General features: G+C 34.6%; 1 long non-coding RNA gene and 1 pseudogene across 1 annotated transcript; one reads left to right on the top strand and one right to left on the bottom strand.

The window, feature by feature from the left end:
* The first annotated feature begins 3,790 nt into the window (after positions 1–3,790).
* LOC148576260 (uncharacterized) lies at positions 3,791–5,133 on the top strand (annotated as a pseudogene).
* A 16,289-nt stretch (positions 5,134–21,422) lies between these two features.
* On the bottom strand, positions 21,423–23,631 carry LOC110270505 (uncharacterized). The gene is made up of 3 exons (XR_002360126.2): positions 23,232–23,631; positions 22,371–23,115; positions 21,423–22,053 (listed from the first exon to the last, which is right to left on the bottom strand). It is a non-coding gene; the product is annotated as an uncharacterized LOC110270505 (long non-coding RNA).
* Positions 23,632–24,372: the final 741 nt, after the last annotated feature.

Below are 24,372 nucleotides of genomic sequence, written 5' to 3'. Positions count from 1 at the left end.
ACAAACATAAAATATATAAAAAATAGAATCTATATACATATATACATAGCATAAATACAAAATACAACATCTCAAAATAACCAAACTTCACTTGCACAGGGAACTCCAGACGCTGAGCGAGGCACATCTCGACCTGCATCTGAAAACAACAACATAGATATGGAATGAGATCCGGAGGTTCTCATCATGGTAATGGTGCCCACATACATAACATATAAGGTCCCGGGAAAGTCAGAGGCGATCCTAGAACTTCGACATTCAGATTTAAATCTTAAAGTTTATAAATGGAAAACCATAAGCAGGGTAGGTTGTCTAAGGTTCTTATTTCTAATTCCATTCTAACTTAAGCCCTAATTTACGCCTTCCTCCAATCCCCCAAAAATCTCCGGTGCACAAACAAGCAATACAGACAAAGCAAACACAAGTAGGATATAGATACAGCAGGTAGCAAATATAGCAAGTAAGCATAGTAATCACATAGGCAAGCCCAATTAATGCACAATCAAATAAAACACACATATGCATATGATGTATGCCTGCCCTATGGCTGATGAGTCTCATCTGTCGGTTATATAGCCAACCCGACATGTCCGGTAGCTAACCCGAACATCGTCCTCTTGAAAACCGGTGAGCGGTACAGTACCACGATCCTCACCTGGTGGGCGGTAAACTACCTCAATCCCCACCATCTGTGGGCGGTAAATAACCTCGATCCCCACAGACATTTTCAATTGGAAAACAAACACTTACGTCGGTGGTAAATAACCACGATCCCCACAACAATTTCATATAAATCTGGTGGGCGGTAAATAACCACGATCCCACAAAATAATTTTCATATCAAATTTATCCTCTTCATCATTCAATTCATTCAACAATTATCATCATCATACCTCCCATTCCGTTCATCAATAATTAACACTCAAAATATAATTCTCTTCTTAACTAAGTAAAATTCAAAACATGATACTTTTCTTAATAAATCAAGTTCTAAAACATAGTGCATTTCTTTTCTTTAGAAATCAAAGTCAAATAATATAATTCTTTTATCCATACTTGTTTAAATAATACTTCAAATTAAATCTCCAATTTTTATAAAAATTTTGGCAGCATTTCCTTTAAAATTCGGACTTTGTCATCCTTCTCGGGTCCCAACCAAACCACCTCTCAAACCCTTTTCAAATCATTTCCAATAAGCCAAACCAATTCTAATATTAAAATCATTTCCAACTCTCAATTCATTCATTATTCAACAAACACACATATATATAACTCAACTGATCCCCAATCTTTCATCATCAATACTCACATTCATCAAAAATCATCCATCAACTCCCATCAACAACATTAATTAACACAATTCCTACAACCAACTCAACAAAATCATCATTCATCAACTCTTTCGCAATATAATTTCACATTTCTATCAAGGTTACTAGCATTAATATATTCCCACATTTCCAACCTATCCTATGGTCATCTAGCCTATATTTTCACAAACATTATATATTATCTATGAGAAACCAAAACGATACCTTGGCCGATTCCTCCCTAAGCTCGGAACACCTCAAAAACCTTTTCTTTCACAAGCTCTAAACTTGCAAACGTCAATTCCTCAAACTTAATCACCCGGATTTTATTCCAAACCGCCCAATTAAAGTCCAAATCAACAAGAATGCAATCTAATTCACACAATATCATTATAATCAACATAGAGTTCACTAGATTAGAAATTCACCAAGAAATAGGAGTTTCTTACCTTACCGATGAATCAATTGGACAAAATTCAGTGATTATTTGCTACTAGAGTTCACCTAAACCATCAAAATTATTCAATTCCTCAATACCCAAACCCTAAAATTTCAAAATTGAGGAGAGGGAGAACTGGAAGAGAAACGTCAATTTCTTACCACTTTGTTCCAATAGAATTGAAGAGAATTCCAAGACGAAGACGTAGTTGCTGATGGCTCGTCAATCGAAGTTTCGGATCAAAAGTTATGGGCGATTGAATTTTCAGGAACATTAAGTTTTTCTCTATTCCTGATTCTCTCTCCCTCACATAAATCTCGGTGCTGAAAAATGAAAGCAAGAGAACACGTTCTCTGTTTAATAAATTGAGCCTTGGGTTCGGTTCGGACCCGGTTCAAATTCGGTTTGGCCCATTTATCTGATTTTAGGCAAAAATCTTTAATATTAATGTCAAAATTCGTATTTTTAATATTTCTACTTCGCTAAACTATAAAATCTTTTCTCATTTTTTATTTAAATTCTACTTATATCCTTTAGCTTTTATATATTACATTCTATCCCAAAATTTTAATTATTTGTAATTTAATCATAAACTTTAATTAATTATATTTTAAATTATTAATCTTTTAATTAATTATCTTAGCTCTTCAATATTTTTATTTAACTATATTTTACTTCTGTAACTTTTTTAAATTATAGTTCTTCTCTTAATATTTCTAAAACCTCGTTTTTAATTTTATTATTCACGGGACGTGGTACTTACTACTTAGCGTCCTCAACTGACACGTAGCGCCCTCAAAGTGTTCATAATTTTTAGCGAGTTGCAGGTGCTTAACGAAAACTTTTAGCACCCAACGCCTATGGGATTTGATCACAGGGCGCCCAACTCCCATAATCACTTTTATACATAATATATATGTAACGTATATATATATATATATATATATATATATATATATATATATATATATATATTATAAACTTCTATATTATATTATGTGGTATAAACTAAATATATGTTAATAAAATTTATAAGGGAGCACCCCGCGTCCAGTGTCCAGCGTTCATGTCCAGGTAAGGTGTCCATAATTTTAAAGTAGAGCGTCAAGTGGAATGCTCAAGATGTATAGAGAGGGTGCTGGTGTATCTGTGTGGGGCGCCCAGCACGATGGACACCTAAAGTGAGGGTGTCCAGCGTTAAAATTTTTTATGCTTTCAGTGAGCTTCTAACGTCATATAAATACATTTTCATATATCAAACAAATCAATCATCAATCAAGTATCAAACACAATCAATTTGTAATTAATTTATCGAACATTACGTCTCCGTGTTAACTAACAAAAATTGATTATTTTCTGATAATTTTTAACTCTCGTTCTTTCTAATTTTAGTCAAAATAATATTTAAATCACGATCTACATAATGATCGAAGTGTAAGTTCAAGAAAAAAATTCTCAACTTGTCGAATCTAGTACAGTTGTAAAAAAGAGGAAGAAACGTACACTTTAATCAGTTTAAAATTTTTATTGGAGTTTTTGAATTATGCAACTAAACCTCAAAAGCTTGCCGGTTAACGGTTTCACTGTTTTCTCTCGCTTTCCCTCTCTGTATTACATGTGTAAAAAGAAAAAAAAAAGGTAACTCTGAAAGGTCAATATAAATAAAAGAGCAAACAGGAGGTGGCAAAATTATAACAGATTGAACCCGAGGTGATTACTCACCGGCTTAGGTAATAAAAAATATTTTAAGGAAATAATTACTAAAACTAGATATAGTAAGTTACAATATATTACTATTGAGATGAGAGAAAGAGAGAGAGAGAGAGATTGAGAAGGGCAGGAAACACCGAGAGGGGTAGAAGTAGGTTTGCTCATAGAGATCCTAGGGTTTGGAATAGAGAAGCGTACTATCGATTGGAAAACGAATCGTTCTCTATTTTCGTAGATCATCTTTCAGAAGATATTTCCAAAAAAGAGCTGTATCATCTGTTCAATTGGACTGGGCGGATAAATGATATCTACTTGTCACGAAAACAAAAAAATGGAACACTGTACATTTTCGCATTCATCCGATATACAACGAAAGGGGCTATGAAGGCTATTGCGGAAATGAATAGGATGAGATTACGAAGCAAGATTGTCACAGTAGGAGAAGCTAGGTATCAACGCACGAATGTAGCAAAGATTACGAAGGGCCATCAGAAGAAAAATGCCGTACAGAATGCAGTCACGATTCAACCTCAAAATAAAGTGCGCCAAAAGGATGCGCGGAGCAATGTGAAGGAGTTGAAGAAGAAGGAAACATCAGGAGACCCGCACGGCAATTCGTGGACAAAGAAGTTGGAAGTGCCGGTAGCAAAGGCAAATCTGGATTGGTTACAGAGGAGTTTAATATGCGGAACGACAAAGGCAATTGACTATAAGTCCTTGAAGGCCATGATCGGTAAGAATTTTCCCCATGTGGTGGAAGTCAGAGAACTAGGAGCGTACAAAGCACTCCTGACGTTTGAAAGTATACTCAGTGCTGAAGAAGCCTACACGTTCGAATTAAACAACCTCCTGAAATTCTTTCATAGTGTATGGAGATGGGATGAGGAGGAGCGTAGTGAAACTTGAAGGGTATGGTTAGAGTGCTATGGTATTCCTTTGCATACGTGGTCAACAGAGACTTTCAAAATGATAGGAAGCCAATGGGGAGAAGTGGTTAGATGTGACAAAGCCACGGAATCATGTCTTTCTTTTAGTGTGGCTTGGGTGTAAATTGACACTTGTATTATGGACAGAATCAACGAGTGGATTCACATCACAATTGGTACTAGTGGATTTGACGTCCTAGTTAAGGAGGTTGGCCACGAAAGCTTCGAATTATAATGTAAGCATGATGAGATAGGTAAACATTATGGCCCAGAAATCTGCGAGAGCTCAGGTGCGAGCAGTTCGATATTGTTATTGGTAAAAAAAGATCCGGCGGCTGAGTTGGTGGTGGCAGTTTCAAGGGAGCAAGATGGTGGAAAGGATAATTTGGTAATTACTGAAAATATATTGAATGAATGGAGTAATGAAAAATCCGTTCAAATTCAAATTCCATTGGTAACGGAAGGCATTGATGCAATAGGAAATGCTAAACTAAAGGGATGTTGTGATCTGATCAATGATACAGAATCAAAAGAAACGGTCAGCTGGGGATACGGAGCCGGACTGGATGAAGGATGCTGTTATAGAAAAACGGTTGTCCAAAAACGGTATAAAGGTTGGGCCAAAAATAAAGAGGGTTTCACCTATGAGGAAGGAATGAACATGGGCTGTGTCACCAAAGGCCAGTCCAAGTTGAGCAAAACGCAGGTGGCCCAACTCACTTGGAGAAGGGAACGGATGGGGCGCTAATGCAATTGGGCAGGGTAGGGATCCATCCAGGTCACAATCTTCGTCGCCCGAAGCTAAGCGCTGTTGCCAAGGGACAAATCGACGGGGAGAGCTTGAACCTGGACCAGAACCGCGTGGCCAGAGCTCGAGGAGACCAGACCACCGCGAAGCCATCCATGGACCCAGCTGGAGAGATGAGGGGGACGCAGGTCATGGGACAGAGAACGACGGAGGATCCCATGGACCAACAAGCTGTGATTCAACATGTACTGGGATTCCATTACTGGCGATGAGAGAAGACGGACCCTCCAGCGCGGACGAGCTAGGCAGAAACACCGAGGAGACTGATTGGACTCCTGGGAAGGAATTAATCAGCATCGAAGAAGGTGCGAATGCAGTGGATGATAGGAGGACCCTGAATATTGCGACAATTGATGAAGGAAGCAGTGAAACTAGAGCAGGCATGGAAACTAATGAGGGACAACAGATGATCAGTATTCAAAACGGTTCGGATAAGAAATAACAGATGGTTGAAAATAGGAAGGCGTGAGAATCGGCTGTTGAATCCGGAGCAGTGCAATACAATGAAGAAGATGACTTAATGATGATTTTACAAGAACAGAATGAAGCGTTAGCTGAGAAGAGGAGGCTAGCAAAACAAAAAGAGAAGGCGCGAAGAAGCAGACCGAAGAAACTCAAAAAGGTGTGTAATAATATTTTAAAATGATTTTTAGCTCTTAGAATGTTAGGAGGCTGAGAGGGGTTGGAAAGTTGAGCATGATAAAAGAGCTCAAAAAGAAACATAAACTGAATATGCTATGTTTGGTTGAAACAAAATTGCAAGACGTGACTAAAATTGATGTAGCTCATATTTAGGAAAGTGATGCGGTGGGTTGGGAGTTTGTAGAATCGGAAGGCACGTCCGGGGGTCTGTTGTTAATGTGGGATGAGTTGTTTAGAATGAGTAACTGCTACAAAGGGGAGAGGTGGTTATGTGTTGAGGGGGTTTATTCAAAAATGAGTTCCATTGTGCTTTCTGTTTGGTTTATGGAACTCATACGCGAGTGGAAAAACTTGCTATACGGGAGGAACTGAGTTTTATAGCTGGCTTATGTCAAGTTCCGATATTCTACATGGGTGATTTTAATGAGGTATTACATGTTGATGAGAGGAAAAATCAGGACAGGTTAACAGCGTCTGCAGAAGAATTCAAGAGTTGGATCCAAGATATGCAGTTAGTGGACTTACCACTGAATGATCGTAAATTTACATGGTACAGAGGTAGCTCCTGTAGTCGTATTGATAGAGTCTTAGTGACTGTTGAATGGACCGAGGAGTTCCCGGAGATTTGATTAAAAGGTGGTCCGAGAGGCCTGTCAGATCATTGCCCAATAATAGTTGAAGACACCAAGTACAGAGGTAGCCCGCGTCCGTTCCGGACTTTAGACTCCTGATTTACACATGAAGGATTCCTAAGAATGGTCAGAGAGGAATAGAGGAATATTGGAGATGGGCAGTTCACGGATAAGTTGAAGGCTCTATCGGTGCCTTTGGAAAAATGGCATAAAGAAAAAATTGGAGACATGGATAAGAAAATTCAGCGCTTTGAGGAAGAGATCAAGAAGGTAGATGACATGGTTGGGAATGGAGTTTATGATGGTACAGTGGAGGCCAGAAGGAAGGCTCTAGTAAGCTGCTGCAAGCAGTGGTATGTGAGGAAAGAGATACACTGGAAACAGATGTCACACTCTAGGCATGCGAAGAAAATGGATAAAAACACGAGGTACTTTCATAACTTGGTATCGGCAAGAAGAAGGAATAATAGAATTGATGCTTTGGTGATTAATGAAAGGTTGATAAGAAATCAAGCTCGGATCAAGATAGCCATCAGAAAGTTTTACAGAGACTTATATCATCAGGAGAGATCACCGGTGGTTGGGTTTAGAGATGGAGTGGTTAAGTGGATTGACGAAGAAGAATCAAGTGCTCTGGAGAGAATACCAACATTGGAGGAGATTAGAGAGGCTGTTTGGGACTGTGAATCCTCTAAGGCTCCAGGCAGCGACGGATATAATATGAACTTCATTAAGAAGTGCTGGGATGAGGTTAGTACAAAGTTCTCGACAGCTGTTCTGGACTTCTTTCGGTCATCAAGGTTGCCTACTGACTCCAATATTACTTGGGTGGCCCTTGTCCCGAAGTACACTAGAGCCAAGGAGATCAAAGACCTCCGACCGATCAGCATGGTAGGCTGTATATACAAAGTAATATCCAAGGTGATGGTTAGAAGGATGAGATCAGTGATGCCAGGTCTAGTAGGGGAGACTCAGAGCGCATTTGTGAAGGGTCGAAAGATTTATGATGGGGCACTTATTGCATGCGAAACAGTGCAATGGTTGAAGATGAGGAAGAAGAAGGTAGCAATTATTAAATTAGACTTTCAGAAGCCTTATGATCGGGTAAAGTGGAACTTTGTGGATATTGTGCTACAGAAGATGGGCTTTGGTTGGAGATGGAGAGGATGGGTTAGGGAGTGTATCGGTATAGCATCCATGGCAATCCTACTAAACGGCTCCCCATCTAAACCGTTCAAGATGGAGAGAGGTTTGAGACAAGGTGATCCACTGTCTCCGTTCTTGTTTATTCTGGTAGTGGATGTCCTACACAGGATGATAGGGGAGGCAGTGAGGAACAAACGAATTTTGCCGCTGCTGGTTGGTAAGGAAAGTATAGAGTTGTCTCATCTCCAATTTGCAGATGACACTATATTATTCTTCCCACCGGAAGAGGAGACCATCAAAAACTATGCCAGATTGCTAAGGTGCTTTGAAATAATGTCGGGATTAACAATTAATTTCGATAAATCAAGTTTAATCCCAATCAATTGTGAACAGCATTGGACTGACAATATGTGCAGTTTGTTGGGATGTAAAGAGGCGAACCTTCCAGTCAGATATCTTGGCATTCCTCTAGGTGCAAACCCAAGGCTGGTCAAGATATGGAAACCGATAATTGACAAGGTTGAGGAAAAGCTCAGTTTGTGGAAGGCAAAAGTGCTTAATAAAGCGGGTAAGTTAGTCCTTATAAAGTCTGTGTTGAATAGCCTGCCAGTGTACTACCTGAGCCTGTACAAAATGCCGAGGGCTGTGGCAGATAAGTTGATATCGCTGCAGAGAAGATTCCTATAGAGTAAGGAGGAATGTAGGAATGGTGTAACACTAGTTAAGTGGGAAGTGGTTCAGGCCCCCTAAAAGGGAGGGTGGTTTGGGAGTAGGTGATGCAGTGATTAGAAATGATGCTCTACTCTTCAAGTGGTGGTAGCATTTTTCAAAGGAGGAGTGTCCTCTATGGAAGAAGGTTGTATGCTCCTGCTATGACTTGAATCCAATATGATGTTAGCAGCTCAGCCACTACCTACTAAAGGGGGTCCATGGAAGGACATATGTCAGTTGCAGCTAAAAGATAACAATGTAAGAGACAAGTTGATTGTTGGGTTGTCTATGGAGGTGGACGATGGTAGGAGGACTCGATTATGGGAAGATGTCTGGCTACAAGGTGGTTCGCTCAAGATGAGGTTTCTGATACTTTTCCCTGTTTCAAATCAGAAAGGATCTGTCATAGGGGATTGTGGGTTTTGGGATGGGTTAGAGTAGATTTGGAACTTCCAGTGGAGGCGAGTTTTATATCAGTGGGAGTTAGAATTAGTGGATATTTTGCATGAATCTTTAAGGCCGGTTAAGCTAGCTTGTGATAAGCGAGACAAAATCATTTGGAAGTTTGACAAGGAAGGAATTTTTTCAACTAACTCTTTTTTGCAGGTGGTACAGTCAGATACTCTCCCGGAGGATATCACCAGCTACAGCTTCACCAGAACCATATGGAAAGGTTTGGTGCCACCACGGGTGGAGTTATTTATTTGGTTTGTTCTGATAGGAAGAGTAAATACTAAAGAAAGACTACTTAGATTTGGAATAATTAGTCACGAGGACAACATATGTGTGTTATGCAAAAGAGATGTTGAATATATTCACCACTTGTTTCTGGGTTGTGAGTTTACTTGGCAGGTGTGGTGTCGATGGCTTTCTGATTTCGGGAGAGCGTGGTCTATTCCGGGCTCATTAAAAGAACATTTTGAGAGTTGGACAGGCGTGGTAAACAGGAAGGAGGAGCGAAACAAGTGGATGATATACTTCTTTGCGGTTATTTGGAATGTCTGGCTAAAGAGGAACATGCGGATTTTTAATTCCAGAAGAGGTGTTTCAAAGATCCTTGACCAGTTATAGAGAGTGGAATAGTTTGGATCTCTTTTGTTGTTGATGGCAATGCCGGAGATGACATCAGGGGTAGTTTAATTACATTGTTTTATTTTCCGTTATGATCGTGGCTACATGTTGGTTACCTGACGCTCCACTATATTGTGTTGAACTCTCTTGTTCAAAAAAAAAAATTATATTACTAGAATAAATATATGGACTACTAGTATAAACAATACTAGTAATAAAAGTGTCAGTATTAATTCATGCCAATAGATTTTGAATTCAATTATTATATTATTATCATAAAATATCATTATAATAAAATATTATATAAATATTATTATCTGAAAATATAATTATAATTAAAATATTATTATTTATTTTTTTACATATTCAAAATTAGTTCGTCAAACAAATCTCACCTTGTTACTTAAATTTTTTTTAAATTTCTAGCCGTAGTGACTCGAACAGATAGTTTCTCGCTAATTTAATTAATAGCTGATAATGTGGTGAGGTGTGTGATGGTGCAGTGCCTATGTAATATCGTAGAGGTTCCTGCTTTGCAAATTTTCCAAAAAATTCTGTTTTGCCCACAACTAGGCCATTATACAGTAACTTCTCAAGAATATATGGTCTGGTTTTGGAGTGTATCATTCAATCACTTGCTGGTTTACTTGCATCAGGGATTGTTTGATTGTAATCTTTGATTATTATCAATTTATTAATATTTATAATACTCATAAAAAATATAACAAAAAATTATTAATTAAATTTATCATTACAAAATAATTGAGTCAAGAATATATATATATAAGCATACCTACATTTGGAGGCACAAAAGACGACATTTTAGAATCGAGATAAGGATTTGACAACCCCAACCGAGAGAGGAATTTACACGATTGGGGGCAACTAGATAGATACCATTCGTCTTTTTCTTTTATTGGACTAACGTCACTTAATGTCATTGAATAAATAATGCTTTTAAGCTAACCCAATATATAAAGCACTCAATCATGACTAAAAAATTTCTATTAAATCATGTTTTTATGGTGGTTATGAGATGTGACTTGTGAGAGTAGATCAGATTTAAGTTCCTATGAAGATTGAAAGTTGGAAGATATTCAGATCTTTTGTAATTTAATCCTCAAATGCACACTTTTTTATTTTTCTTCGTTCCTTTTGAAGGCTTAAATAATGACATTCTAGTTAGATATACAACCATCAACTTAATTATTAATCTCTCTCTTTATTAAATTAATAATTTAATTAACAAGGAAGAGTTATTATTTGCTAGCGCAAGAATTAGGTACATTTTCAAATCCAGATTAGAGATAGCATCTTTTAGAAAATTTGAAAGATTTACGTGGGTTTTGCACTAGCTAGTTAATTTAATTTAATTATACACTTACTAGATTATATTTTTTTAAAAGAAAAGAAATATTAAATATCTAATTTTTTTATATTTATCTTATATTTGAATTGTAATTAATTTCTATTTTTTTAATTAGAAATGTTATTTTTCGAATATTTCGTGTCCTTATAACAATAAAAAAAATAAAATATTATTTATACATTAAAATTAACTACTAAAATCAGTTAGTATATATATATGTTATTTAATTTATTTTTAATATATATTTTATATTTTAATATGTATTTTATAGTATGGCTGACTTTAGTGTACAATTAATATAACCGTAATAAAAAACCTCTCATAGCAATAATAAAAATTTGAATTCGCTCGTGCTCTTTGTTAAGTTTGTATATTGCCTTTGTCTATTTTCTTTTAAACCCTGGCTAACCTAATAACATCATTGAGATCAAATTACCGATTCAGAAGGCAATACAGATTCTAATAAATCGCAATCATAGAAGCTAGAAGGCATAAAAACAAATAACGCCGCTTGAGATTTAACTTATTAATTCAATTTCAATATCAAACATTTTGTTATATCAACTTCAAAGCTAGCTTTTGCTGAGAAGTGAGTTCATGGTTACCCCACATACACTTGACTTTATTATATACGCACATAAAAATCCAGTCGTGCCTACTAACCTAAATATTGTGCCACCATTCAAGCGTACCTAGTTAGCGATGATATGACAGGGACAAAACGTTTTAATATTAGGAGATTGCTACAGTTTTACTTTGCAACGATTATATATGAACCTAGAATCTATCATGTTGTGGCGGCATTTATCCGCCGATATCTAGAAACATGAAATTTTCATTGCACATGTCTCTAAACTGCTACCATTGTCCTTTTATTTTTTGGTTATTTGTTTAGAAGTATTCTTGGTATTTTTTTCGTTACTTTTTAAAGCACATTAATTAATTTTAAAAAGTGTTAGTATTCTTTTCTTTAGTAATCTGAATTGACAGTGAAACTCATACATAAAGATATAAATGCAAAATAAATACGTGTATATGTATATATTCAAATGTCAATAAAAAACATGTTTAAGCTAAGTAAGAGTTTCGAAATAAAGTAACTTAAAAATATGTAATTCTAATGAAATAACACCCATCTTAATATATATATATATATATATATATATATATATATATATATATATATATATATATATATATATATATATTTTTTTTTTTTGCTTTCTCCATCCAAATAATTCATCCCTACCACAACGTTTGGTGACAGGTCTCTACTTTACTGTTAAATTAGATAACTTAAAAAACATTTTTTATTGCCTACTTTTTAATTTTTTTCTGCTACTACTTCATCTTTCACTGCCTTCCTCTTTAATTTCTTGATTGCTAGCTCTACCTGCAAGTCAAGCAACACACTATGTTCTATTATGATTTATGACTCCCCTTTTTGATATTCAAGCAATTAATTAAAATTTGCTGAAACAGATGTTTATAATATTTACCTTAATTAACGATATACTATCATCTTTTTCACAAGAAACATTTGAGATCCCTAAAATTTGAATTAGGTGAATCATGTGAGCTGGAAAAAACTAGATTGTTCTTAATGAAAAAGATCGTCAAAATCGCTATTAAGTTTTCAATTTCCATAATGAAAATATGAAATATTAAAAAGAATAAGAATAAGAATACTTTAAGAATTAAACACAGCAAGTTAAAAAAGTCAATTTTGAAATCAAAAGACATATTAATACAATATTGTGATGACTCTTTTCATACTAGAAAGAAATAATTATAAGTAGTAAATGATTTATATCTCTAGCACTTCTACTCCTCACATGAGAGATTTTTGGTGTGAGAGAATGTGAAAAGCACAATCCTGATCAAGTCTTGTGCTTAAATTATAATTTACTTTGAAGAAGGCAAGCAGTTGGAATCAAAGGCTATTTCACTTGGTCATAAACTTGCTCATAACATGTCAAACAAATATTCAAAGAACTTTAGTTGTTATGTACAGGTTCAAGAATAGTTCCCAAATCTAATAGGAATAAATTAGCAATAATGAGCTTTATGGCTTTTTATTTTCTACATCCAATGGTACATGTAACCTGGATGGAAAAAGTTCTAATTATACAAGTCCACATGGCTAGTAACCCATATTAATTATTCGACTACATTAATGAATTTTAAATTAGTTCATCAAATGAAATTATGTTAACTGGAAAGTACACAGACAAAAATGATTATCGAAAAATAGAATTAACAACTAGAAGAGATCTTAATTGTGTTAGGGGTTTTATGCTTTAATTGCGCATGACTTTGTGGGACTCATGATGAGAATTGAGTTAGGGGCTGGGTTTCAATTGGCAAAGCAGCGATTTGATGCAAAATCGCCGTTAATTCCGATGATTTCGCTGCTCATCACCTAACCGCTACATTAACCACCTCCATCTTTCCATTTAGCGGCAGTTAAGAAAACTGCCACCAACTTCCACATCTGGCGTAGTGAATATAGCTATTATGTAGGTGCAAGAAGCAATGGTTTGAGTTATTGCATTACTTTGAAAAGAAAAATGCTATAATATAAGCTAAACAACCAATAATGTTATTTTTCTTAAAAAACCTTTTTGTGATGATTTTTCACTGGAATTATAATGGAAGGTTAACATCAAAATTCATGTAAGTAATAATAATAAAGCTGAAAAATGCAGTTTTCAAGTTTTCTGCAAGCCGGGTAATTTAGAAGGCTACTATGTGGTTTTAATTTGTATATAGAAATGTTAGTAGGAATATATTCCTGTTATATTTTATTTATTATATATGTTCGTAAACTTTTAATTGATGATAAGAGTAGGGTGCCACTAAAATAAGCATAATAATCTTGAGTATATTAGATGCGTCACTTTTTATAAGTTGTTAGATTTATTAAAAATTAATAAAAATTATAAAAAAAGAGTATTGATAAACTTTATAAATATAAAATATATTAGTATATATATACAAAAATATATTTTAAAAATGGCAAGTGTAATTTTTTGCATGCATACAAAAATATTATTTATTTATTTAATTGATGATAATAGTACTCTATTTATGCATATTATGATTATTATTCAGTCGAAACTTCTCTTTTTCCTTTGAAACCATAAGTACCTTCTACTCGAAGCAAATATAATATTTTCACCTTAGAAATTTCATAGGATTAAACATAATTCTCATAACACCAATCTTTTAAATATTATACTATGTTGAGTTTAAAATTAAAACTAACAATATCTGATGATAACAAGTATATATATTAGTTAGATTATGATGAATTAATAGTTCAAATTGTTAGTATGATTTGATATATATATGTATATTCTAGTGTCCATGGCCCTGTTATAAAGTGAAAAGTCGAAGCCTCAAAATTATAACATTATCTTCATACAACTAGTCATACATGAGGGATATGAGTAAAATTTGATTCTTTTATTATAACTACAATTACGTAGAGAAACGAAAACACTATCATATTCAAACAGTAATGTGTGTAACCAAGAAATTATATTAACTCCTAGATACCAAATATAATTTTTTTTTTCCTTGTTTTTGAAAGATTTTTCGATTGGTATATCTCACTAAATTATTAATAAGATTTTCTTAATGTGAGAAATCAGAAAAATTATTAAAACATATTAACACTGCAAGAACTACACTAATCCAACAACAAACTAGTAATTCCATTCAAACACAACTACTTTTCATGCAAACAATATCCATTCTTCACAAAAACCAAATGCTTCCAACAAACACAAATTTCAAACGACATTACACCTTAAAGAACAATAAAAAAAGGAACCAACAAGAATAGAAATGAAAGGAACAAATGAAATGAAGAAACAATTAAAAGGAAGTATCACGTCTTAGGAAAAGCAAATTAGCATAGACAAACAATAAATGAAAGAATCGGTAGAACAAATAATAGAACTACAACATAGAAGTAAAACAAACATCAGTCGGTACGTATATTATCAAAACATTCCCTTTGCACCCTAACCTATAATCGATGTCCTCGAACTATACCCTTAGATACACAACTTTGATGAGTTTGAGCACGAAAATATCAAGATAGCAAGTTTTGTAAAATTTGGTCAAACCTTAATTAAATAAGTAATTAATTAAATATGGACGAAAATAATTGAAAAATTTAGCAATTATAATTTGATAATTTAAATATAATATTTGGATTCATTGGATTTTTTTGAGTTGGAAAATATTTTTCTGCATAAAAACGTGCATTGAAAATTTGACCGACAGTACCGGCTGAGATCAGCCTGGTACTACAGCGGAGAAAATTAATTATGAGTGAAAAAGTTAAAAATTATGATTTAAAAAGTAAAAATATTTAAAACGTAGATTAAAACGCCAATCGCAAAGGTTTTGACCCAAAGTTAGGCCAAACAGGCCATATATATGAACCGAGTCCAAGTTGGGTCTAAACCCAACATATAGTCCCTTCCTAAAGCTATTTCAGTACCACCACCCCATTCATTTGTATTTCAATGCTGTAATGAGAGAAGAGAAGGGAGAGGAGAGAAACCCTAACCTTTGAAACATTCAATCCATCATAACTTTTTCTCCGGAGCTCCGATTGTCGCACCGTTTATGGCCATGTGAAACCCTTCTCATCCTCTATAATTCTATCTAAAAAGATTGGTAAGAATCTCGAGTTCTCATACCCATTTTTGCAGTTCATGATAAATTCAAAAGATGTTTACAGATTTTGAGAAATCTTGTGATTTTGGTTGTTTAGGAGTGCTCTATAGTATGAGCTATTGGTGAGTTTCACAACCAATTTCGTGAGTGTAGGTAAGAGATCCTCAAACCCTTGTGATTTATGAGATTTCATGAACCCTAGGTTGATGTTTGTATGAAATTGTGTATATTAGAGTGTTGGATGATTTTGGGTACACCTTGGGAACTTGCAATTAGCTTGAGAAGCTTTTGGGTGAGCCTTGGAGTGGAGATTCACAAGTGAAGAGCTTAGTTTTGACTTCCAAGAGGTACGATTTTAGTTTCATTTAAATACCGTATAATGTAGTATGAAATCCTAAGCAAGATACCTCTAGGATTAGGCTTTTTTTAAATTACATATTTGGTTGGAATTGATATATGTAGTTGAGATGTTGTTGTAATTGATGATTTGGATGAGAATTGTGTGATTATGTATAGTGATGTGTTGTTTATATATATATATATATATATATATATATATATATATATATATATATATATTGAATTGATGAATATTGGGTCGGAGGTCCTGAATTTTAGGCCGAACGCTAGAAAAAAGGTAAGAATGGTAAGTGGTGTTTGAATTATGTGATGATGCATGAGATTGAATGAGAATTTCAGTATTGAATGTGTGAAAATTGGAATGATTGATGGAATAGTGAAAAATGAGATTTTGAGGTGTTAAATTAATGAATTTAAGTTGAAATGTGTATATGAAGTAGGTTTGAGTTTTAGTTGAGTGTGAATAAGTGAATAGAGATAGATTGAGGTAAATTTGTTGAGTGAAAATGATTTTGGCTTGTAAACTTTTGGAAAAGTTGGTAAATACTGTTTTTGGTTAAAACTAATTTTTGACCAACTTCGGCGGGCCGCATCTCAGTCTTTTGAGTGAAAATTTTTATAAAACTAGATTTTTATGAAAATTCATTTATCGATATTTCCAACGGTTCAAGAATGGTTGAAAAATGAATTTTGTGAAAAAGATATGAAGGTTTGAAATTTGGGCTAAAAACTGATTTTTTATAATATATCAGCTTTTTCAAGTTCTGATAAGGCCTGTGCTCGTGTACACGGAAGTTGGTCTCTGTCAACACCCATGCGTATGCGAACACGGGCTACGTATGCGAGTTTTTCAAAATGACGCTCATCCGTACGGGACGCAAGTCATGCATACGAGAGTAAGTCCCACTACCCAAACCTTTCGCGTACGCGAAGGTGGTCTGCCTACGCGATTTTGTCAAGATTACACTCATGAGTACGCGAGTATGTGCATGCGTACGCGGCCACCTTGTTTTTCTGAAAAGTGAATTTTTAAGCTTTTAACCATTCTTCGAGCCTTCTAAACCTTTATAAACCCCGATAAGAGTATAGATCTAGTGTAATTAAGGATAGAAGAGTTAGAAATGAGAATTAAAGAGATGAGTTGATGAATTGGAAAGAGAAGAACAAAGTATGAAGTGAGGTATGAAGAGAATGAATGTGATAATTGATTATAATGATGAATGATGATGATGAATGAGACTAATTAAGGTTGAATATGAATTAAGAAGAGATTGAAGAGGAGATTATTAATGAGATTGGTAATGAAATTGATGTTGAGCATGATTCTGATTGTGATATACCTGCCTGGGTAGATGCAGTGGCATCGATCCACTTGCTTCGGGTTTGGTTTGAGTCTCTTAGGGTAGATGTAGTGGTTCGCCCCCACTTAATTGCTCCCGGTCGAGAATGATATGAGATTTGAGAAATTATCTGAGTTCCAGATTTTCTTGGGTAGATCTAGTGGGTCGGCTCCACTTGCTCCAGGTTGAGATCTGAGCGTCTGTTGACCCTTCAATGCAAGTTGTGACCGGGCACTTAAACTCCCAGGATTTTCCTAATGAGATGAGGTTTTGATTGATGAATGATTATATATATGAATAGACTCTTGGGGATGCGTGCTTAGGGACTGTCTAAAGTTTGCTACCGGACATGTCGGGTTGGCTTGATAACTGACAGATGAGACTCATCGGTCATAGGAGAGGCATACATCATTTTCATATGTTTGATTTGTATAGGATTGCTTAATTGTAATGGTTTGCCTAATTGTATATATTACATGATTAAATGCTACTTGCCTTACTTGAATATACTTGTGTATTCCTTGTTTGTATTGTTTGTGTTTGCTTATCTGAGAGGTCCCTCATACTGGTGTCGGTTGATGCAGAGGGCTAGTTCTGGTTCCGTTTTCTGTTGAAGAGTTGAGAAAGGCTGAGAATTGTTGACTTAGACTTAGAATTCCCTTATGATAGTTGCCAAGTTATGGATTAGAGAGAACTTAAGATGGATATAATGATTCATGGAGAATTAATATTGTTTAGTGAGTTCGTGTTGCCTTATGCAGTATCTATTTGGAACTTTTACCGTACTGGAATCCCATGGGTCGGAGATTCTCATTCCGTATATATCTTCTATTTTTCAGATACAGGTCCTGGTGCTCAGCAGTGAGCTGTGATTCATTTGAGAGATGGCAAAATTTATTGGACTTCTATTTTTCTTTTGTTTAGATTCTCTCCACAATATTTTGAAAAACTTATATGTATGTATTTATTCATTTTGAGAACTTGTCTATAGAGTCCTTTATGTATACTTTGGGAGAGATAGGAAAATACTATTGTCAAATTGATTCTTATTTCTGTAACCTTAGCCAACCTAAACTTCGCAGATCGCGACTAGTGGCTATTTACTTATGCTTACATATATATCTCCTGTCTTTATTTTGTTCTTCCTTAACGTTTTACTTTATATCTCTTTCCGAACACGCTTTATCTTTCATTTCATCAATACGTGAGTGTTCCCGATTTGCGATTTTATTTTACGCTTTTCCAGACTTCTCGTTTAATAATTCCATTCAATTATATATATGTATTATAAATCCACCTTGAGAGTCGTACCACCTTATTATCACTGACTTATGACTCGAGCATAAGGATTCAAATATTAGGGTGTTATATTATGGTATCAGAGCAGTTCGTCCTCGTGAGCTTGAGGGATGGACTACTTATGCTGCAATGCATACTCTGAATTTGTGCATATACTATTTAGGATATCTGATTGATATGTTTAGCATGAAGTTCATGAGTATACTTTTGTGAAATTAAAGTACTTAACTTGAGATGTTGGAACTGATCACCTTGATATCACTTGTTTTGTGTGGATAGGACCCGAAATGGCAACTCTTGGACGAGGTCGAGGATGGAGAGGAAATGAGAAACTCGCTTTGTCTGGTAATCAGGCCGAATTCTAGGTGGCAATGACCAACCTTGTCAACACAATGCAAGCTTGTACGACAGCTACTAACCAAGCAATGGAGAGAATGAATGGAAATGGTAACGGATCTGGAGGAAACTCAGCTGAAGGAGGTCTGATGATATTGGCAAACTTTCTGAAGGTTAATCCCCCTATTTTCAGAGGGTCGACTAATCCGACGAAAGCTAACAACTAGTTTAGAGCAATAGAGAGAGCACTGCAAGCGCAGCACGTACCTAAGGGTCAATTGGTGGAGCTTGCTGCTTATCAGCTGGCTAGAGAAGCTCATCATTAGTGGCAAGGGACTTACCATCTTCTGTAGCAAGTAAATGGAAATGAGGTAATCACTTGGGAGGTTTTCAGAGAAGAATTCTATAAGGAGTACTTCCCGAATTTGGTGAGACAAGCTAAGGAGTTGGAACTACTTCAATTGAGGCAAGGATCTATGACTGTAGCTGCGTATACGAGTAAGTTCTAGGAGTTGTGCCGTTTCTCAAGAGTTTGTCAGGGTGCTTCTGAAGGTTATGAGGAGTGAAAGTGTATGAAGTATCAGGATGGTTTAAGAGACGACATCATGCGAGCTGTAGCGCCTCTTGAGGTTAAGGTTTTGTGGAGTTGGTGAACAGGAGTCGCGTGGTGGAGGATTGTTCTAGGAAGAATGTGAATGCAAGTACTGGCCGTGGTAATTACCACAACCAAAGAGGATGTGCAAGATCCTTTGCGGTCGAAACTTCAAGCGAGGAGGATATACTTAGCAACCTCAACGTGGTTGATGCGTGAGTATCATTTGTATCTTTTCTATGTGATTTATATAGTTTTTCTGTTGATTTGTTAGAGAATTTTAGTGGATTAACCCCCATTGGATACTACTTTGAGTTTTGTGACTTTTGATTGATTTCAGATACTCTAGTAAAGAATTGGTAAAAACGGCATTAAGAAGAAAAAGAGAACCATGAATACGCATCACTGGAACAAAAAAGGGGATCGTGCGTATGCATGCGTTGTGCGTACGCATGCGTTGTGTATGCATGACCACAAGAGCTTAATTGGATCAATTATTATTGAGTGAATATGTATATATATACTTTTTATATTATAAATATATACATAAGAATTTAATGAATAAATTTGTTATTATTTTTGTTCAAAAATATAAAAAATTATGGTACAGTATTATTGTATAATAATAATAATAATAATAATAATAATAATAATAATAATAATAATAATAATAATTTTATTTTACTTTTTTTTGGACGCACAACTGTTATGTCTGACGAAAAAAAAATCTTGGAAATTGATTTGCGTATTAATTTTTTTGAGACTAAAATGTCTGCTTTTAAAATTATTGGAAACTGATATGGGTAATTACTCTGCTGAAAAATAAATTTGAAACTGATTTGTCTGCCGGAATAAAATTTTAAAGATATTTTTGTGTATTAATTTTTTTTAAGGACAAAAATATACTTTTTAAAATCTTTGAAAAATAATTTAAGTAATTACTCTAAAAAAAACATGAAAGACCTAACATAATGTTTTATATTCTTTCTGTATTTCTGTATTTTCTCTTTTTGTATGTGAGTAAGGACCATATATAAGTATAATCCCTTCCTCCATCTTCATGCAATTTATTTTTATACTTCTATTTTAAGATAGCTGTCGTTTTGACTTTCTTAATTCATGAAAAAACTAATATATTTAGAAATAAAATAAATTTAGATATATTAATATATATATATATATATATATATATATATATATATATATATATATATAGAAAAGTCAAAGTAATAATTATTTTAAAATAAATCAAATAATAATATTAGTTGAGTCTAACCATATAATTTAACCAATTAAATTGTCCCCTCCCACGCCATCCCACTGACATACATTTACATAAAATTAATTGATTGATAGATATTGTTATGATAGTTTAATTTTGATACTTTAATTATGTAAAAAAAGAGCTTTGACTTAATCAATTAATTAATCATCATATTAAAATTTTATTTGATTTAATAATAAGTAAATTAAATCCGACCAAATTAAAATTAAATTTTTACTAAAAATGAAAATAGTATATATAAAATATAAAAAAAAATTAAAAACGAAATTATTGAAACACATACATCATGATGCATTATTTTCTATTTATGTTTCTTAGTTGCATCGCCCACTGCCATGTCATCTCACATCATGTGTTGTAGTTAGTGCACGGTTTTCCCACCAATGCAAAATAAATTGGTACATATGCTTGGTCAATTTTACTTTGGTTTCAACTCTGATTTGATTCGCAAATCCACCTTTCATCAGAATCAATATCTGATCAGCTTTTTGAATTCCTGGCACTACTGTAGTTTTTGTGTTGTCAGAAATCTAAATTATTCAAAGTCTTGCATTGTATTAATTACCTCACTATGTGTCATGGCCAATTAATGTCAAGGGTTGATTTTTCATTTGTCACCATAACTAACAAAAGACTCAAAAAAAAAAAAAAAAAAAAAGAAAAGAAACAAAGCATGCGTTAGAAAGAAATGTTAGAAACAGACGAGGAGAGTTTTTGTTATTGCATTGATATGAAAGTAGTGCTAGAAGCTTCAAGAGTCCCTATCAGATTAGAAAGATGTTGCTTATATACAAGTTAGAGACACTCTTCACATACTGTATGTAACTAGCTAACTTCTATATATTTTACCTAACTAACTACAACTATATGTATAGGCCGGTAATATTCCCCCTTAAGTTGACAATTTTGGCAACAAAACGACAACTTAGAACAACTCAGTATTACATGTCTATACAGAAATAAAAAATATAGAGAAATTGTAAGAAGAAATCAAAGAAGAGTGTCACACAATCCCCGTTAAGTAGATATCTAGCAATCCGAGCTTATTGAAGCCTGTCTTGAAAGGTCCAGGAGCTAATGGCTTTGTCAGAATATATGCGTTTTGATCTTTTGTTGAAATTGGCAGTAGCTTGATGAGGCCGGAGCTAGATTTTTCTCTTACAACATGGCAATCGACCTCGATTCATTCATGGAAGTCGGAATTAGCAGCAATGTAACGAGCGAATTCATTGTCACAATAGATGGGAATAGGTTGGAAAAGAGGCATTTGTAGGTCAGCAAGAAGATAGGAAAGCTACTGGGCTTCGCACATTGCTAGTGCAAGGGCATGATATTCGGGCTCTTCCATGATATGAGTGATGTGCCTAGATAAAATCAATAACCTGGAGTTTCAAATTTGAAAGTCATGAAAATACCCAGGTGAATTTGCTGTGATCATCAACAATTGTTAAAAAGTATTTGCATCTTTTAGAAGATGAGATGTTGGGAGGATCCTAAATAATATATATTGAATCAAAGATTGAAATGGATTTTGAAGTGCTTATTGGAAAAGGTTTTCTATCTCTTATGCTTAGCAAAGTGACACGAGTCACAGGGAGTATTAACAACATTTTTATTGAATTGAAATTGCTAAATTGAAGGATACAATTCAGATGTAAAAAGCAACTTATTAAAGGGTATATGGCCAAGCCTAAAGTACCAAAGTGTAGTGGCATCGGTCATTCAAGATGAGACTATATGCGTTGCAATGTGCAAAGCTTTTTCATCTAGGTTCGAAGGGAGCCTTTTCTTTAGTTCATACAAGCCTTCATTGAGTTCAACTGCTTCAATCTTCCTCATTGTATGGAAGTTTTGAATCTCACAACTAAACTTGTTAAAGGTGAATTGACAATTAATTGATTCAATGAGAGCTGAAACTGATATGAGATTAAGAGCAAATTCGGATAAATTATAAGACATTAGAAAGAGTTAGACTATTAGAAAATTTGACAACACCAGATATTGATGCAGTGAGAAATACTTTTATTAGGCAATTTAACCCGAATTAGTTTAATGTAGACATATGAATGAAATGCATGAAGACTAAAGGTGACATGCACTGTTGCACCTGTATCTATGATCTAGAATGCAGAATTTTGTGGTGAAAAAAATTGACATTATCATTAAGGTGCCTTCATTTGTGAGTTTTGTATCTGTGTCATGAGCAATGTGCAGTGGTTGATATTGTGCAAGTTAGTCGCTTCATGATGTTGCAAGAGAGCTAGTAAATTACGATATGCTTGGATCATCTTTCTCCTTATACAACTCAATGCAAGAGAGGGTGCAAACACACGAAGGGATTGGACTGAAGCTTTGTAGTTCTTCCCATATGCGTTTCAATTTGGTGAAGTAAGAAGTGATTGAGACATTGCCCTGTCCTGTGGAGAAGAGCTCTTCATCAGGTTCTGTAAAGATCCATCAATGAACGCCAGCTTATTATTCAATTTTAATGCTAGCCACATCAATCTTGACCAAGAATTATAATTCTTGTTATCCAAGACCAGTGAAATTAAGGAAGTACCTGGATGTTCGCCCGGGTGTAAGAAGAACGGGATTGAAGGATCCATAATCGGATTCATGGAGGCAAATTCTGAATCAGATGCGCAGCAAAATGATCAATGCATAGATCGTCTTCTTCTCTAGAACTCATGATCGGAACTCATCATCTTGTGCATGGAATCAGATGGCAAAGATAATGACATTGTCATCAGCTCTATTATGTGAGTTGAAAAGAAGAGAAGAAAGAAATAGGTGAGAAGATGAGATCAGGGGAAGAAGAAATAAGAGATTAAAGAGCATTGCAATGTGAAAAGAAGCAAAATTCTTCTTTTGGTTTGAAATCAACAAAATTGGTTAGAGGTTACAAGTGATACAAGTGGAGCATGATGAAATTTTAACAAAATTTAAGAACATTATAGAACTTAAACTTGGTCTAGAATCAAGTATAATGCAAATGGTTCTTATCAAATTAGAAGACTCATGAAACTACTTACAAGTTGTCCAACTTACATGGTCAAAGTTCTAGTCAAAATTTGCTATTTGAAGATAGGGTAGAATAGTTGCAATCTTTGACTTAGTCAAAGAATGAGTTATTATATAAGTTGATATTTATCTAACTTGTTATACAACTTGATAAAGATGAATGTAAATGAAGATTCTAGTACACACACTTGTGCATAACTTGATCAACTTGTAAACCAAATGCACCTCCACAAAATACTATATATAGGGGTTAAACCATTTGCTAATGAATGCCTTGTTTTACATAGAATTATTGAGTGAAACTTAGAGAGAAAAATAGTAAGGTCTCTCATATGTGTAATCCCTTTGTATGAATTTCTATAATACGTAAGAGAGTATTATAAACTTCTCTATATATTGTGAGAGATTGTAATTTCATCACTTTGTCATAATTATTTTTACTATTGTCTATATTCTTGTTCAGTTCCATCTATTTCTCGTTCACAAATTTTAGTTGCGTTATTTCGTCCTTATTAACTTTGGTATCTAACAGTGGTATCAGAGCTTTAGGTCCTTAGTGTTCCGCTGCAAAAGGTTCGTGTTAGAACTATGGTAACAAATTTTAAGATTGAGAAATTCAACGGGAATAACTTTTCCCATTGGAAACTGAAGATCAAGGCAATTTTGAGAAAGGAAAATTG

The sequence above is a fragment of the Arachis ipaensis genome, chromosome B1 (genome assembly GCF_059453495.1).
Source record: "Arachis ipaensis isolate K30076 ecotype BB chromosome B1, ASM5945349v1, whole genome shotgun sequence".
Taxonomy (NCBI): Eukaryota; Viridiplantae; Streptophyta; class Magnoliopsida; order Fabales; family Fabaceae; genus Arachis; species Arachis ipaensis.
The sequence above is the reverse complement of the archived record's forward strand: the minus strand, read 5'-3'. Positions and strand labels throughout refer to the sequence as shown.